This window comes from Sinohyriopsis cumingii, unplaced genomic scaffold (genome assembly GCF_028554795.1).
Source record: "Sinohyriopsis cumingii isolate HCF-2022 unplaced genomic scaffold, ASM2855479v2 utg001522l, whole genome shotgun sequence".
NCBI lineage: Eukaryota > Metazoa > Mollusca > Bivalvia > Unionida > Unionidae > Sinohyriopsis > Sinohyriopsis cumingii.
Window position 1 is genome coordinate 639,418 of NW_028316011.1, and position 15,464 is coordinate 654,881.

Here is a 15,464-nt window from a genome sequence, read left to right on the forward strand (position 1 = left end):
CTGTTTGGTAGCCATTGGTGTAATTTGAAGTGTTGTTTCTATTTTCATTAACTTCAGCTAAACTAGATAGTGCATTGGAATATTTTGCATGATGTAAACAGTGTTTGCGCTAGGATACTACCTACAAGAGTTCGACTGATACATTAAGGGTGTCTTTGAGGGAAGATATCTGCTTGTATATTCGTTTGGGTTAGATATATATCACTTTTAGTACATTTCCACAAATCAGAGTTGTCCACCTCCTCTTTCGGGGATGTATAGTACATCAAATGTGTACTCCCATGCAGCATTAAAGAAGATACACGGAGACAAGAACTATGCACGTTCAGCTGTTAGCGTGATGGATTCGTGGTTGCAAACGATGGGGATTCGAGTAGCACAATTGAATGAGCTCAGGTTGGCTACTAGGATATGTGCTTGGATAAGACACTTTACTTCAATTGCTTCGTCACTACATAACTTATTTCTTTTGCTGTGTTGTACAGTACCAAACCAAAAGATTTCCATCAGATTGGAGAAAACGATTGAAAATATTATTTACTGTTAGGTCATCTGAGTATCTGAGTGATTGTATTATAAGATCCATCAAGACAGAGTGCAAGTTAAGGCAGTTGTAATATGATTTACCCAATGACTTTAGTTAGAATTTGTTGGGCAACGAGAGTAAGGTATGTTATATATAAAGTACAACACGGCAGTCGTCTGATACTTGGACTAGGTCTCAAGTCAACACCCATAGGAAAAATCATATGATTTGGTAAAAATGGTTAACTGTTTACTGTGAAAGCCCAAATCGAATACAGTGACTGTGATCACGTTTTCAATAATCTGATCGTGGTTGTCTGCACATGACTGACATAACGAATTTTTTCACATGGTTCTCTTACTATAGTATTCGTGCCGAGGAGCTAGGAGTGGTATCCCTTATACGTATGTATGTGCCTCTGGGATTATGCGAACTGTAGCTAACAAAGGTGTAATACACCATCCAGTAGGATCAGGCAAAGATATGTTTGTGTGATAATTCTAATTGTTCGAATCGTTTAATAACCATTTTCAGCGGACGAAAAACCAGGTCACTATGATAGGTTCATATCAATCTCCACAATCTTTCTGATATATTGGTAATAATGTGTGCTGGTTGGTTGTTTTGGGGATTTAACGCCATATCTCAGCACAGGATAGGTTGTACATACCGACCAGACTAAATGGTGGGGGGAAAATCCAAGAAAACCCCGATATGAACAAACAGACTAAGGAGAGCTACGGGCAGCTTTCTCACAGACCCTCATTAACCATGACGGAGACCAGAACACAAATTGATACAAATCGTTGTATCAATAGTTGTACCATATCCTTCATTGTACACACTTCTCACATCACACCTCACACGTATGATCAGACTGAGCAGTTATTATAGAATACATCATATTCATGGTCACAATTAATATTACGATTGATAAAACTTTGTCTTTAACATAAACAATTCATGATAACAATTTAAATTATCATAGCTCACTTCATCGTAATGGTCACACATCAATACAAAAAAGATATATCGTATAACTCTGCGATTTGTCACTTTTACGAACACTAGACATTCCAGTTAGAAATCCCGATAACGAACGAAGTCAAGAAATTACAAGAGTTATTTATACGTACATCTGAAGTCCTTGAACAACCTGAGAGATACAATTCAATTAAGTGCAATTTTGTAACTACATTATCAACATCCAGCTAACTTTTCGATTTATATTGTGTCGGACGTTGCGTCAGAAGTTTGTAAGGGATTCTGTGTGACACTGAAATAGTAAGCCTGCTAACCGATTACTAATTCAGCTTAATTAGAGTACTTATCGATTTACATCAGAGCCGTCCGAAAGTGCCATTATTGTTATTATACTAGAGCAAAGAAAATCTTTGAGATTAATCCCAAGTCTTTACTCCTTCAAATAATATTTCGCAATTGTTTATACCGAACGTGAGGGTTGGGTGTAGAAGTATAGGTGAGTAGGCAAAGGGGAGAGGGACTAGTATATACATATGAACTTTATAGATAAGACTTTTCACTATATTTTCGCGAAAGGAAGTGGATAATGAGTCAGTTTTAAAACATGCTAAGCCATGCTTAGATGTCGAGTCTTTGCTTAGATGTGATACAAATCTTTCCCATATCTGAAGTCAAAGTCAGAACATTGTTCTTTGTCATCAAACGTTACACAGTCATGCTTGTAATCATAACATAAGAAATACATATTCGCACCAACATACGTAAAATCACCGGTCAAATGGATGTCATATCAAATGGTCAAACTATTAATATTTCCATAACAAAATTCGAAACAAAACGATGGAGTAAAGGGAAGTGAAATGTCGATCGTGCTCAAACGGCAGACGGTTCCCACTCAGGTCATTCCAAGCAGACCACAATCAGTTGCTATAATGTGGTCGGGCAACAAGTTACCTCAGAAGATGTTGTTTGTGTTTGAACAACTATTCAGTGGTGGGTCAAACAACGCACTGAATGCACAATCACTTTGAGGTCAGCGTCGTTCTGATGTGTGACGTAAGTCATTTTCCTCTTAATTTAATCACACTAACAAAACAAACAAAAAAACAATAACAGTGCTAATTGTTCTTGACTATTAAACTTTGCAACTAAATTTCTATTCTAGTGTTTGTTCCCCTATGTAGGCTTAAACACTCCGCACACATCTTTTGTTTATTTAAGTTGAACCGAGTACATTTTGGGTCACAGTGGGACGTATTCCTATACATCTTTGACCGTACTTTCATCCTTAAATTTTTCCCAAACTGAGCATAATCGTTGCGACTTGTATTATCACCGAGTCTGCAATTGTCTTTAAAATTGAGGAACAACAAGATGAGAAGAAGAGTTTAAATAGCGAGAGGTCCTAAAAGCAAATATAGTTATAAGGAAAGTGCCGTTGGTTGAAAGACACCGATTTCAGAATAATTTCCATCTATTTGGAAGATTTCTGTGGATTTGGACGTCTTCTTCCTTTTTCAGTTCTCATTAACTTCAGCTCACCTAGTTAGTGCATTTATACATTTTGTTCATATGAACCGTGTTTGTGAAAAGAGTCTGCCTACAACGTTTTGCCTGGTATGGTACAGCATTTTGGTGCAACGTTTTTCTGTCTTATATGTACAGTTTAATTTGATATGAATTGCTTTCAGTAAGTATTCCCCGAATCAGTATCATCAACAGTTATCACCACCGCAAGTTTAGGGATGTAGAGTTGATCCAATGTGCCGTCCCAAGTTGCATCAAGACAATAGTAGGAGGCAAGAACCATGAGCGTTTAGTGGTTACCATGCTAGATTCCTTGCCTGAAGAACGCTGTGGGTTCAATATGTAACAAGATCAACCCAGGATGGCTTCCATGATATATCGTTGGACAAGCAACTTTGTTTGTGCCATGCATTATTGCAACATGAATTGTACAGTAATGCATTCGGTAATATTGTTGCTATTATATATATATATATATATATATATATATATATATATATATATATATATATATATATATATATATATATACAGACAGATAGATACAGCGATACTCAGAGAACGAGGTAGATAGATAGATAGATAGATAGATAGATAGATAGATAGATAGATAGATAGATAGATAGATAGATAGATAGATAGATAGACAGATAGATAAATAGATAGATAGATAGATATACAGATAGATAGATAGACAGACGGATAGATAGATAGATAGATAGATAGATAGATAGATAGATAGATAGATAGATAGATAGATAGATAGATACTAATTCAGCTTCAGTCACACATACGTACATACATGCACATGTTCAGTCGTGTCAATTTGAGCAAACAATGATTGATGTCGTAAATGTTTGGAGTTCTACGAAACGAGCAGTAAAAATAATATATTCTGAAATGGTTTAAATAAAAATCTACTATGTGTATAATTATTTGCTTATATAAGGCTGCCACACACGTAGCACGACGGAACGATAACCACGACAAAAATGATCATACTTAATCACAAATGCCAAAGCGAAACTATATCTACATAAACCCAACCGAAACAAACTCTTTTCTCCTCATGCAATTTAGTAGACTGATACAATACCCTGTAAGTCCGGAACAAAAAGAGATATCATGTTTAAACAAAGAGACAAATGGTATCTTTGTTGAATGCAAGGTGTCAAATTATAGCTTTTAAAACAAGACGATCAAAACTGTTCGCAAGGAAATTTGATTTAAAGACCTTATTGAAATGCAGAAGACTGGAACTTTTAAAACCATTTGGACATTTAAACGAAATAGGTTATGAAAAAGTAGGTTTTTTTTTCGCTACAATTTTTTTACTGCTAAACGCACGCGACGTCTTGAATCATGGCTAAGAGAGTAATTGTAACAGACTACACATTGTATGAACGTATACAACTGGCAGGTATTATGAATTACCATTTTGTAAGGTTTTATGACAGTTAATGAAGATTTTCTAAACAAACGAATTTCAAACATTTGTTAAATAATTTCAATACAACAATTCCTATGTCGTGAGAAACATATTTGCACTGAATGGTTGGATTGTGTAATTTTGTGAATATTATATTGGACGGTGTCATGAATTTGCAAATTATTATGTATCAATGTTATAGTATTAGAATTAACTAAATCTATATTTATATTAAAAATTACTTCAGAACACTTTGAAGTCGTTTTAAATTTAAATCGAGGCTGTATATCTAAATCACTGCGATAATTTCCGTGTAATGGTATTTTATATTATATGAAGAGGTGTAGCGTGTGCTATCGTATATCATGGTATAAAGTATGGATTGTTCCTTATTATTTTCTTCGAGAAACTCCTTTCGGAATTGGGGGTGCAGAATATGAGAGTATTGTCCTTCCGCGTGTCATAGCACGTGATTAATGGGTCAGAGGAAAAGTGACTTAGTTGTTACCATGCTTGACGTGACTCTTGGTTTAAGGAGCTCGTCGTTGAAGATCACTCCAATTTCACTTCTGTTCGGTTGGGTTTGATTGTCATGCTAAGCAAATGTAGACATATATGAAAACTTGCCTGTACCTTCCCTTTAGGCAGTGATACTTCCTTGAGTTTTCCAGATTCTTCTTCCACCAGATATATTGGCCGTCATGTATAACCTGATATGTGTTGAATAATCACAAGACTATAAACATTTTTAACTCTTCTCATCAAGAGTTTGAGTTTGAACTGTACCGACGAGTTGTCGACCAGACTGTCTCCGTGGGCATGACTCTACTCCAATCTCCTGGACACTGAATACCTTACTCATCTTGGTCTACCATTTAACATGGAGTAAAATCTCCTATACACCAATCGTTCAAGTATAATATGCAACCTATTGGATAAGAACGGGGGTAAAATATTTACAACTTTCTTGGTCTGACTTTAGCACAAAGTTTCTCTGAGGATTTTAGACACAAGCAAACTAAAGATATGGAAACAAAGTTGAATATTTATCCACAGAGTATTCTTTATCAATCCAAATGACTTTTAAGTCCTGATGATAACCTTCTATTTTCATTCCATGCTTACATGAAACATTTTCAACTTTCATGAACGGTAAAAAATATCAAAAGAGAATGCATGTAAGACATTTGTGTATGTATAAACCTGACTGTTAAAATAATCAAGATCATGTTGTGTAATTCGTATTTATGGTACTTCAAGTCAATGTTAATACGATGAATTAGCGCACTGTATATATATAATTGTATCATCTTACACTGAACTACTCAAAATAAGCTGCGAAGACAGCAAAACTGAGACCTAATGTGTCATTGTGAATCATATTTGATTAGCATTGAGGGATACGGTTTGGCGTCATATTTACGTTGTTATAGATTGTGATATGACATGTTTAAAGGCGTACAAACAAAACAAATTGTAAACATTGCATAATTGAAAATTGGTCTACATTTTAATCTACAGCTAAATTCGATTTATCTCGCACAAACTTTACTCGACATTGTCGTACTTTTTAAATGCAGGTTTATTATTGACATTCATTCAGCAGGACATGTTCAAACACTGTGGTTTACATGAAATTGGTACCTATTGTAACAGTTTAGCCATACTTAAAAATAAAACCGCACTGTTTCTTTAGTTAGCAGGAATAGACTATAATCCAGAAATGGTCTGCTTCATTTTATTTCCATTCCATATCGGATCGACATCTCTGACACGTCTCTGGGCAAGGACATTAAAAAAGAAAACTACTTAATTTAACAATTTGATATTAATGAACAACCAGCCAAACATCCGACTTGTTTATAAAACGACATTTTCAGTTTTGAAATCAAAATAACCCAAACCAAAGTAAAGATATTAAGATTGATGATGCAAATCTTTCAATACAATCATTTCATTGGCTTATAACAATATCTTAACTGCGGTCAGCAATTGTAAACTTTATACGTTAGAAGGACAGATAAATAATTATATAAATGAATAGACAAAGTAACATTCAAGTGAATATATGCAGCTGAGAATACAGAACTAGCCATGGCTCGCCAAATTTGTAGTTTTTCCGAATGGAGTAATGAAGAGTGGAACTAGTCAAATATTTTAAGAGGACATTTTGAGAGAGAACGAGATCACATTATGTGTGCATAAAATCTAAAATGCTTACAATTGTTAGGAATTCTGATGTAATATTATTTTTTGCTAAAGATTTATTTGAATATATATTAACGGTTGAAGCATTATCTAGTGAATGTAACAATGCCTTGTGGCATAAGCCCAACAGTGTAAATAATGGCATACTGTACACTCTTATACTAGTTTTTATATACAATATATTTGAAATTTCATCTTAGGGCTGGGATGAAGAGACATTCTGTATTGATGAAAATGCAACAGCAGATATTAAGTTATTGCAATAAGATATTCCGGTGTTCGTTTGGATGAGATCAACATTTGCACCGAAAGATGACTTTAATGTTCGGTTATGTGACACATATTGATTATATTGCTGACAATGTAGCCCCAAGTAGATCAACTATCAATGTAAGGGAACCCATCCATCATAGATATGCTATATTACAGCTTTGTAAATCCATTGGACTTAGAATAGACAAGTCTGGAGTGGACAACAACTTTGGATCTTATACATGTTCTTGTACGAATTTGGCTAGTTGCATTGATTGTTGAATTTCGTGTCGAAGAGAGATTACATTTAATCCATATGTCATTGCATCTTAGTCTAAATCTCAAAGTCAAGTGTGGCTCAAGAAAGTAAGGAGGATGAGAGTGAGGCAGAATAATACACATGTATGTGATCACGTGGGTGTGATTCTCTTCTTGTTCGCTTGTCAAATGCCCTTGTAAGTTCTGAAACAGGACTAACTTACTTGATAAGGAATGTAAAAATGCTTTAGATTGCATCGATCTGCCCAACACGTGGAAACGTGTCGCTGCTTAAACAAAGTTAACCACAGCAAATATAGTTAAATCTGAAACTACATTACAAAATATGTCAGTCTCTGCTCCTATACAGATAGTTTGTATCATTTTGGAATCTACTTAGATCGGGTCCATCGCATATTCAGCAACATATCTCCAAGCAAAGACTGTGTGAGCATTTACAGAGTGTATTCAATCTCTCTAGCTATAACTCATTTGATACATTGGTCTCCTCAAATAATACAATATGGTATGTATTTAAGTATATTAGTAATGAAGGTGAAGAATAATACGTAATCTGGGAAATATCCAGGATGTAATGGCATAAGTTGTGGAAGTTTAAAAGATTCCTAACATAACTGAACCATTGCACACATATTTGTTTAATGTAATGTTTAATGCCTCATTCTTTCCAAAACAACGTTGCGCATAACTAAAATGTTCCACGTCTAGGTAAAGGTTACACAAATGACCCGAATAATTACAGAGAAAACCGTATGTGAGCGGTTATGCGTAAACGGTTTAATAATAATCTGAATTAAAGGTCCATACCATCGGAAGAAGACAATATATGCTAGGTGACGTGTGATTAAGAGGCTACTGTACTGTAGACAACAAATACATTCTGAATAAGCTTACTTAGAAATATATGAAGAAGAAAAAGCAGACATAGTGTGCACACACACAAACAAACACAAACACACACACATATATAACACACATATATAACATACATATATATATATATATATGTATATATATAAAGACAGATTTAACAATATTGAGATCGTCGCAATATGTAACTTTATAGTAAAATAAACAATTGATGCTATACTGTTCAAGTGTATTACTTTTTTAAACACAATAGTGCTTCTAAAGTATTTATTATTTTCTCTAGAGCGACAGTGGTTGTAATATCATTATTTTCTTTCCTTGATTGTGGTAAGGCACGCATAATTATTCTTTTTAGTCCATCCATCCGATGGGCATACCTTCCTTAAGTTTCACGTTGATGTCATTCGAGGCATATTGGTGAGGAATTCGCTTTCCATAATGTGTTTTTTGTTATATATTTGGATCTCTTGTCCTATTCCTCTATTAAAGTCATTTGCACGCCTTTCTTTTGTACTGATGTCAAATCTGCTTGAAATTGTTCTGTCTTTGAATTTACTTTATCAAAACGAACGTCAACAAACCTTTGATTTTTAAAATGGTATGGTAATGTCAATGTGCACTCAAGCTCTAGAGCAAAAGGCTGTTACACGCGGAAATAAAGATGGGGATTAACAAGGTGCAATAAGATTACAATCTGAAGGATTTCCATTCAAATGTAAAATTAATCCAAAAATAATTTAGTTATTTACGCGCAGATGTTGCAATTTGTCTTGTGAATATGAACATTATACACCCTAACTTCAACAGAACTCATACAGTTCAGATATTAACTCTTCTTGTGAAATTTTGAAAACACTAATGGTAACCATTCATTCCCATTTCCGTCTTTCCGGTAGATATTTTTTTCTTTTAGAGTATTATTAATATCAATAATAATTATGACTATAATCATAATAATGTAACATAAAGATGCATAAGAATATTTTGTTTGCGTATAAAAATTTAACCGGTAGGTAATTAGAATTAGTACCATTTTATATTAATGTTGATAAATTGAATAAGCATTAACTAGGTAATATCGTTTCTTCATTATGCATATTTGTTTTCTAGATAAACTGTCAAAAAGAGCAAGAGCGAGAATAATGTACTTATTGCAGGTATTGGTCATACCTGAATCTTGTGATACTGTTCCGCGCCACGTTTACTGACATATCCGCTAATTCATTCAGCAGCTGTAGTCATCAATCATTACAGGCACATATAGAGAAGCATACACAAATATGCACGCACACGCATGCAATGAGTGGGATCTCAACTGCAAGGAGATGCACGAAATGAGCGCTACAAGTAGTATATTCAAATACGGATAATGTCGATATGGACGGAACATGGAGTATGTGCTGCAGTTGTAATTTTGAAACATAAACTTGCTTTTCACTTTCAAACAGCAGGAATCTTTTTGAAACACTTCAGTGTCTAGCGAAACGCTACTAACTGGCAGAATGTATTATGGGTATGGCTTTACGGCTGTAAAATGTGAAAAAGGCAACACAAAAACAACAACAAAAGATTGTGTTTAATCATAAATGCTATGGAGGAACCACGTGCAAAACATAAACTCTCTCTCTATCTCTCTTAGTTGAATAGACCGAAACAATGTCCTTGCAATGCATATCAAATCGATAACTTGTTTAACTAAGAGAGATATAGCATTTAAGTTGAGGTCTCGATATTTATGTGAAGTATAGTGCGATAAAACCAAATACTAACTCACAGGAACTAGATTCGAACGAACCTCTTTTAAAAAAATGCAACAGCCTTGAACGTCAATAGCAACTTAGTTGTTTGTGCTCGGTCAGCTATGCAAAAGTTAAATGGTCTTTTGTTACTCAAATCAAAGCAATGCTAACTGTATATTGGCAAGAGTTATGAATGACAATCATGCAAGTTATGTCATATTGAATGACCATTTGGAAAAACCAGACCAGAAACCGAGACATATCATCATTGTTTGTATTATTAATAATTAGCATGTACATAACATTGTTTCCGTGAAGTATTATTTCGTCTAGTTCTTGTGCCTAAGATAATCAGCCTTCATTTTATTAAATGTAATAATAACAACCGCTTTCTACAAGTGTGTGCTCGGCAAACTTGAAAACGAATGATAATGTTGCGATGGCTAGTAAAATTCCTCAAGAAGTAAAACATGCGCTTTACTGGTCCATAAATGAAGATTCAAAATGACAAACTGAGAGCATATAGTTTAAGGTAACTGAAAATGACAATTTTCAACTTTGCTTTCATAAATATCCTCTAAATACATTGCACACATGGTATTCCACTTGACAAATTCAATATTTACATTTGCACAGCCATATATTATGCTTCTCAGATTGTAATTAGAACGTTTGCGCGACCGGGTAATAAAAAAGACCTCTCATGTTGCCAAGATGCACATGCAAGACTGGAGTTTACAGCAGAATTATAACCACACAGGATATCCCTATATTAAATTCGACATACTCTCGTTATCACTTGATTCTTAGTCATGCATGAATAGTGAAAAAATGACCATAACTACATTCCAGAGACGCAATCATGTAATAAGTCGTATATCATAGTCACGTTCTGTTACATATATCACCGTAATTATGTGCGTGTGGGGACTAGGTTTACCTTATAGCCATTTAGAGAAAAATTATAGCGTGCAACATATGTTTGAAAATGTTGGAACGCTTGAGTTCACATTTTGAAAAGGAAAGTCCAAGAACTTTTGCTTTAAAGATGTTATGGTAAATTCACAACGTACTCAAACTCTGGCGCCTCGGATGCGGAAGTTCGTTGGTTCGAACATAGGCTAAGTCATATCAAAGACTTGTGCGTTAGTAGGTTAGTGTTAGGACTGGTCGGCCAATTTTCAGGATAATGTGACTGGGTTGGACATCATGCTACATGTCTGCGGCATGATGCCCCAGTGCTAGACATTACTATAAACTGCCACACTGCAGACATCGTAGCGATGTGACTGAAACATTGTTAAAGCTACGTTAAAAATCCGAATCACACACACACACACACACAACTCTCTCTCTCTCTCTCTCTCTCTCAAACTCTGGAGCAAAATATTTGTATAATTGGAATTGACAATGGGGATTAATAATAAACACACACAGAAATACGATTATTATCTAATAGAGTTTCGTTCGAAAATATAATTAATGTGCAAGCAACGTATTGTTATTTACACGCTAATACTGTCCAACTGCTGATACTTCTCAGCTAAAGTTTATAATGTGAGCATAATACACATCAATTGCAAAACATCTTTTACATATTTAATTTCCAATCCAGTTTTTCCAGTAAATATTTACACTATTTTCATCAGAGGAATTAAGTAAATAAGTAAATAGATACTACTACTGCTACAACTACTACTACAAAATAATAATAATAATAATAATAATAATAATAATAATATTAATAACAGTTCAAACAAAAAAAACAATAACAAGAACAAGAAGTGTATTTGTGGTGTGTGCGTGTGTGTGTGGTGTGTGCGATTTCGGTTTGTAACGTAGTTTTAACAATTTTCCAGTCGTATAGTTACGATGTCGGCATTGTGGCAGTTTATGGTGATGTCTAGCAATAGTGCATCATTCCCCAGACATGTATCGTCATGTCCCACTCAGTCAAGTTATTCTGACACAAAGCCGACCAGTCCTAACACAGCCACCTTGATGCTGAGCGCCAAGTTAGGCTGCTGCTAGTACTATATTTATGTCTTTGGTATTATTCGGCTGGGGTTCCAACCTGCAACCTCCTGCATCCGAGGCAAGACATTGAATGATTAGGAGAAGAAGAAGAAGAAGAAGAAGAGAAGAAAAAGATAAATAAATAACAAAAAAGAAGAAGAGAACGAATAAAGATATAACACAAATATACATGAGAATGTTTGTCTGCGGGTATAAATTCGACCGCCAAAATGATTAAATAGTATTATTTATATTATTTAATAATTATATTGATGTAATGGGTAACACTGAATCCGCATTATCATTTCAACGTCGCACAGTCAAGAAAGCAAATTAAGATTAATTATAGTCCAGTTCTAACTAGTATTTTGGACACATTTTGTGACAGTGATATCTATGTATTCATTTAGTATATGTACCATCTACCCATGCACACTCACATACACACATACACGAATGGATACCGTCATACAATGAGTGTGATATTATGTGCCAGTGAAAGAAGGAAAAGGCGGAACAAGTTTTATATTCTGAAACCTTATACTTAAAATAATCTATGAATAAAGTCGACCTGGACGAAAAGCAGAGTGCCTGATACACTCGTAATGTAAAATCATCGGCAATTTATTTACGTTCATACTGTAGGACCTCGTTCAAACAAATAAATTTATATTGAACTGGCACCGACCGTGCATATATATATATATATATATATATATATATATATATATATATATATATATATATATATATATATATATATATGTGTGTGTGTGTGTGTGTGTGTGTGTGTGTGTGCGTACTATTACCGTCCAGGTTTCAGAACTTTTAGTTCATGCGTTAAGGGTTTCGAAAACGGATCTGCTACCGTGCCGGTTACGGTACCCATATCCTTGCCTGCACTCACAAATACTTATACATTCTAGACCGGTCAGACATAACAAAATGTTGCTGGTATAGGCATTTGTGGTTGACTGTGTGCAGAGAAAATGATGAGTGCCTCAACCCATAATTTTCGTTAAGTAGGAAATAAAATAAGTCTAACCTTTATGATCTTGTTTCTTCATATCTAAAATGTGTGCATGTGTGTGTCTGTCTCTATGTGTGTGTATGTATGTGTCTGTGTCAGTGTATCTAAGGCTACCTAAAATGAAATCTGGCGGAAAATATCCCAAAGGAAAGATCATATTGAGCCACAAATGACCTCTCTCTCTCTCTCTCTCTCTCTCTCTCTCTCTCTCAACAGACAGTATACCCATGCAATGCAGACGATATCAATAACTTAGTCAAACAAAGAGATATATAATCACCAGGTTAAGACACAATGGAAAAATTTGCGTGAAACTTGATTAACAAGGTGATTAAAGACAATCAAAACCTAGAATGTTGATCTCGACGAGGTAATGAAATGCATCAGATATGAAATTTTAAAGCAGTTTGGCATTTGTATTTAGTAAGCTGTGATCAAGCAAATAATGCCTTGCCATTCATTTATTTAGAGTTAAACGTAATGACGTGTTGAATCAAGACAAGGAGAGTAGATGATTCAAAAAGTACACATTTTCTGAATGTATTAAACCAGCAAATATTATGATTCACAATTGTATCCTAGTGAATGAAGATTTTGAAATACATATTTCAATCTTTTTTTAACCATTTCTAGCACAAAAGATTCTCATGTCGTGAAATACATATTCACACTGAATTGTGGAATCATTTAACTAAGTGAATATTGTATTGTGTCACATAATAAGTCAAGAAAATAATTTGGTAATGCCTTAGAACAGTTTGGGTAATTGGTTTCTTAGACGCAAAAAGCGTTACCTAGAGCTCTTCATACATTTTCTTTATTTAGTGAATGGGCATTACATGCATCTCGTAGGTCGCCGCCGCGAGTTACCCATACAGTACGGAGTGCTCAGCAACTTTAACCCTTCTCGTGTACATTTATTCCTTCTGTTTTTGTATTAGACATGATATGGGCAGGATACGCTGTGATACGTTTATAAGGACATATGGTTGTATTTCTACTGGGTATATGGCTGTACGATTCTGGAGAAAGAATAAAGAATAGTGATATGAATTCGAAATCTGAATAAGGCAGTAGACACTGTCTTACGGTTACAAGGACATATGGTTGTATGGACCATGCTTATTTTTTCGTATCATATGGTTGAAGGAACAATGCTTATTTATTTGCATTCGTTTCGTATAGTTATATGAGCAATGTTCATATTTTTTTTATATGTGAATCTATTTTCTTTTCATAACATGGTCAGTATGGGGGTATTTTATCATATATTGTGGGTGGGATTTTAGTCTACTTGCGTAAACATTTATTTTTCTTTTCATAAACTTCCATTCACTCACATTTTGTTGTGCTTTCACTGGGCCCAAAAATCCATTTGAATACAATTCTGCTACACATGGAATTACATCAAGCCTTTGCAAATCACTCTGTACAAATATTATAGCCATTTAACATAATGAGGTCAATTAATTCCTTGATAATTACTAGAGAATACTTTTCAAATCCTAATAATTTTAAATCTCAGTAGCATGTCTTAATTCGCGTTGATATTTCTTGTGTAAAGTTTATGTTTATGTTAACGCTACTGTTAGTATTATGTTCGGAAACAGTGCTATATTATAAGAAGAACGGTACGTGTTAACAGAAATATTGGTGTATATTATTGATTGTTTATTCTTTTCTTAAATATATTGCCTTCGGGCTCGGGTGCGCAAAATAGGTCAGAAGCGTCTTGTTGCATATCGCAAGATGTGATTAACAGTCGGGAGCAAAGAGTACTGATAAACTGCAAAAACATCAGCTGCGTATTATCATGACATCGGCATGCACATAATTTGCACAGATACATTGTCAGGGACAATAATCATCTGAATGAACGTATAATTTTTAATTATCTTTGTGTGATAATGTTCAGCGGCGTGCTTACGGAGAAATCCAATTATTCGGTCAGCATCTGAAGTCATCTGCCCATGTTGCAAACAAACAAAAACATACACACAGAGATGTAATTAGTGGGTTCTGATATGTTTGGAGATTCAGTATTTTCAGAAATGTTTTGGATGAAAGATTTGGGAGGAATATGGAGTATATGCTACATGCATAATTTTGATACATTTGCAAGCTTTTCGCGTTCATTCTGTAGGACTCGTTCAAACACTTCAGACTGTATCAAATAGCCTACCAACTGACACCACACACACACACACATAATGAAGGAGAGGGAAAAAAGAAAGATACACAGACACACAAATATACGGTCATACGGAAGCCAAATATTAAAACCAGCAGAACTATAACCACAGAGAAAGTTCAACCATACATTTAAATAGGGAACCACATATAAACAGCTCATACCGACTCTATATTCCATCCTCCTCCCCCCTTTGTTTACTAGTCTGTCACGGTGGCCTTGTAACGGGAATAAAATCGATAACGCGGTTAAACAGAGCTATAATGTATAGACTGAGGTCACTCCGTTAAACCTTTGCGTGAAAAGTGATAAAAGAATGTCAAACACTAGTGCATATAAATTAGGCTCAATGGACTTACTGAAGCATTTAAACAGTTTGGATTTTTCTACGCAGTCAACAATGCCTAAGTTAA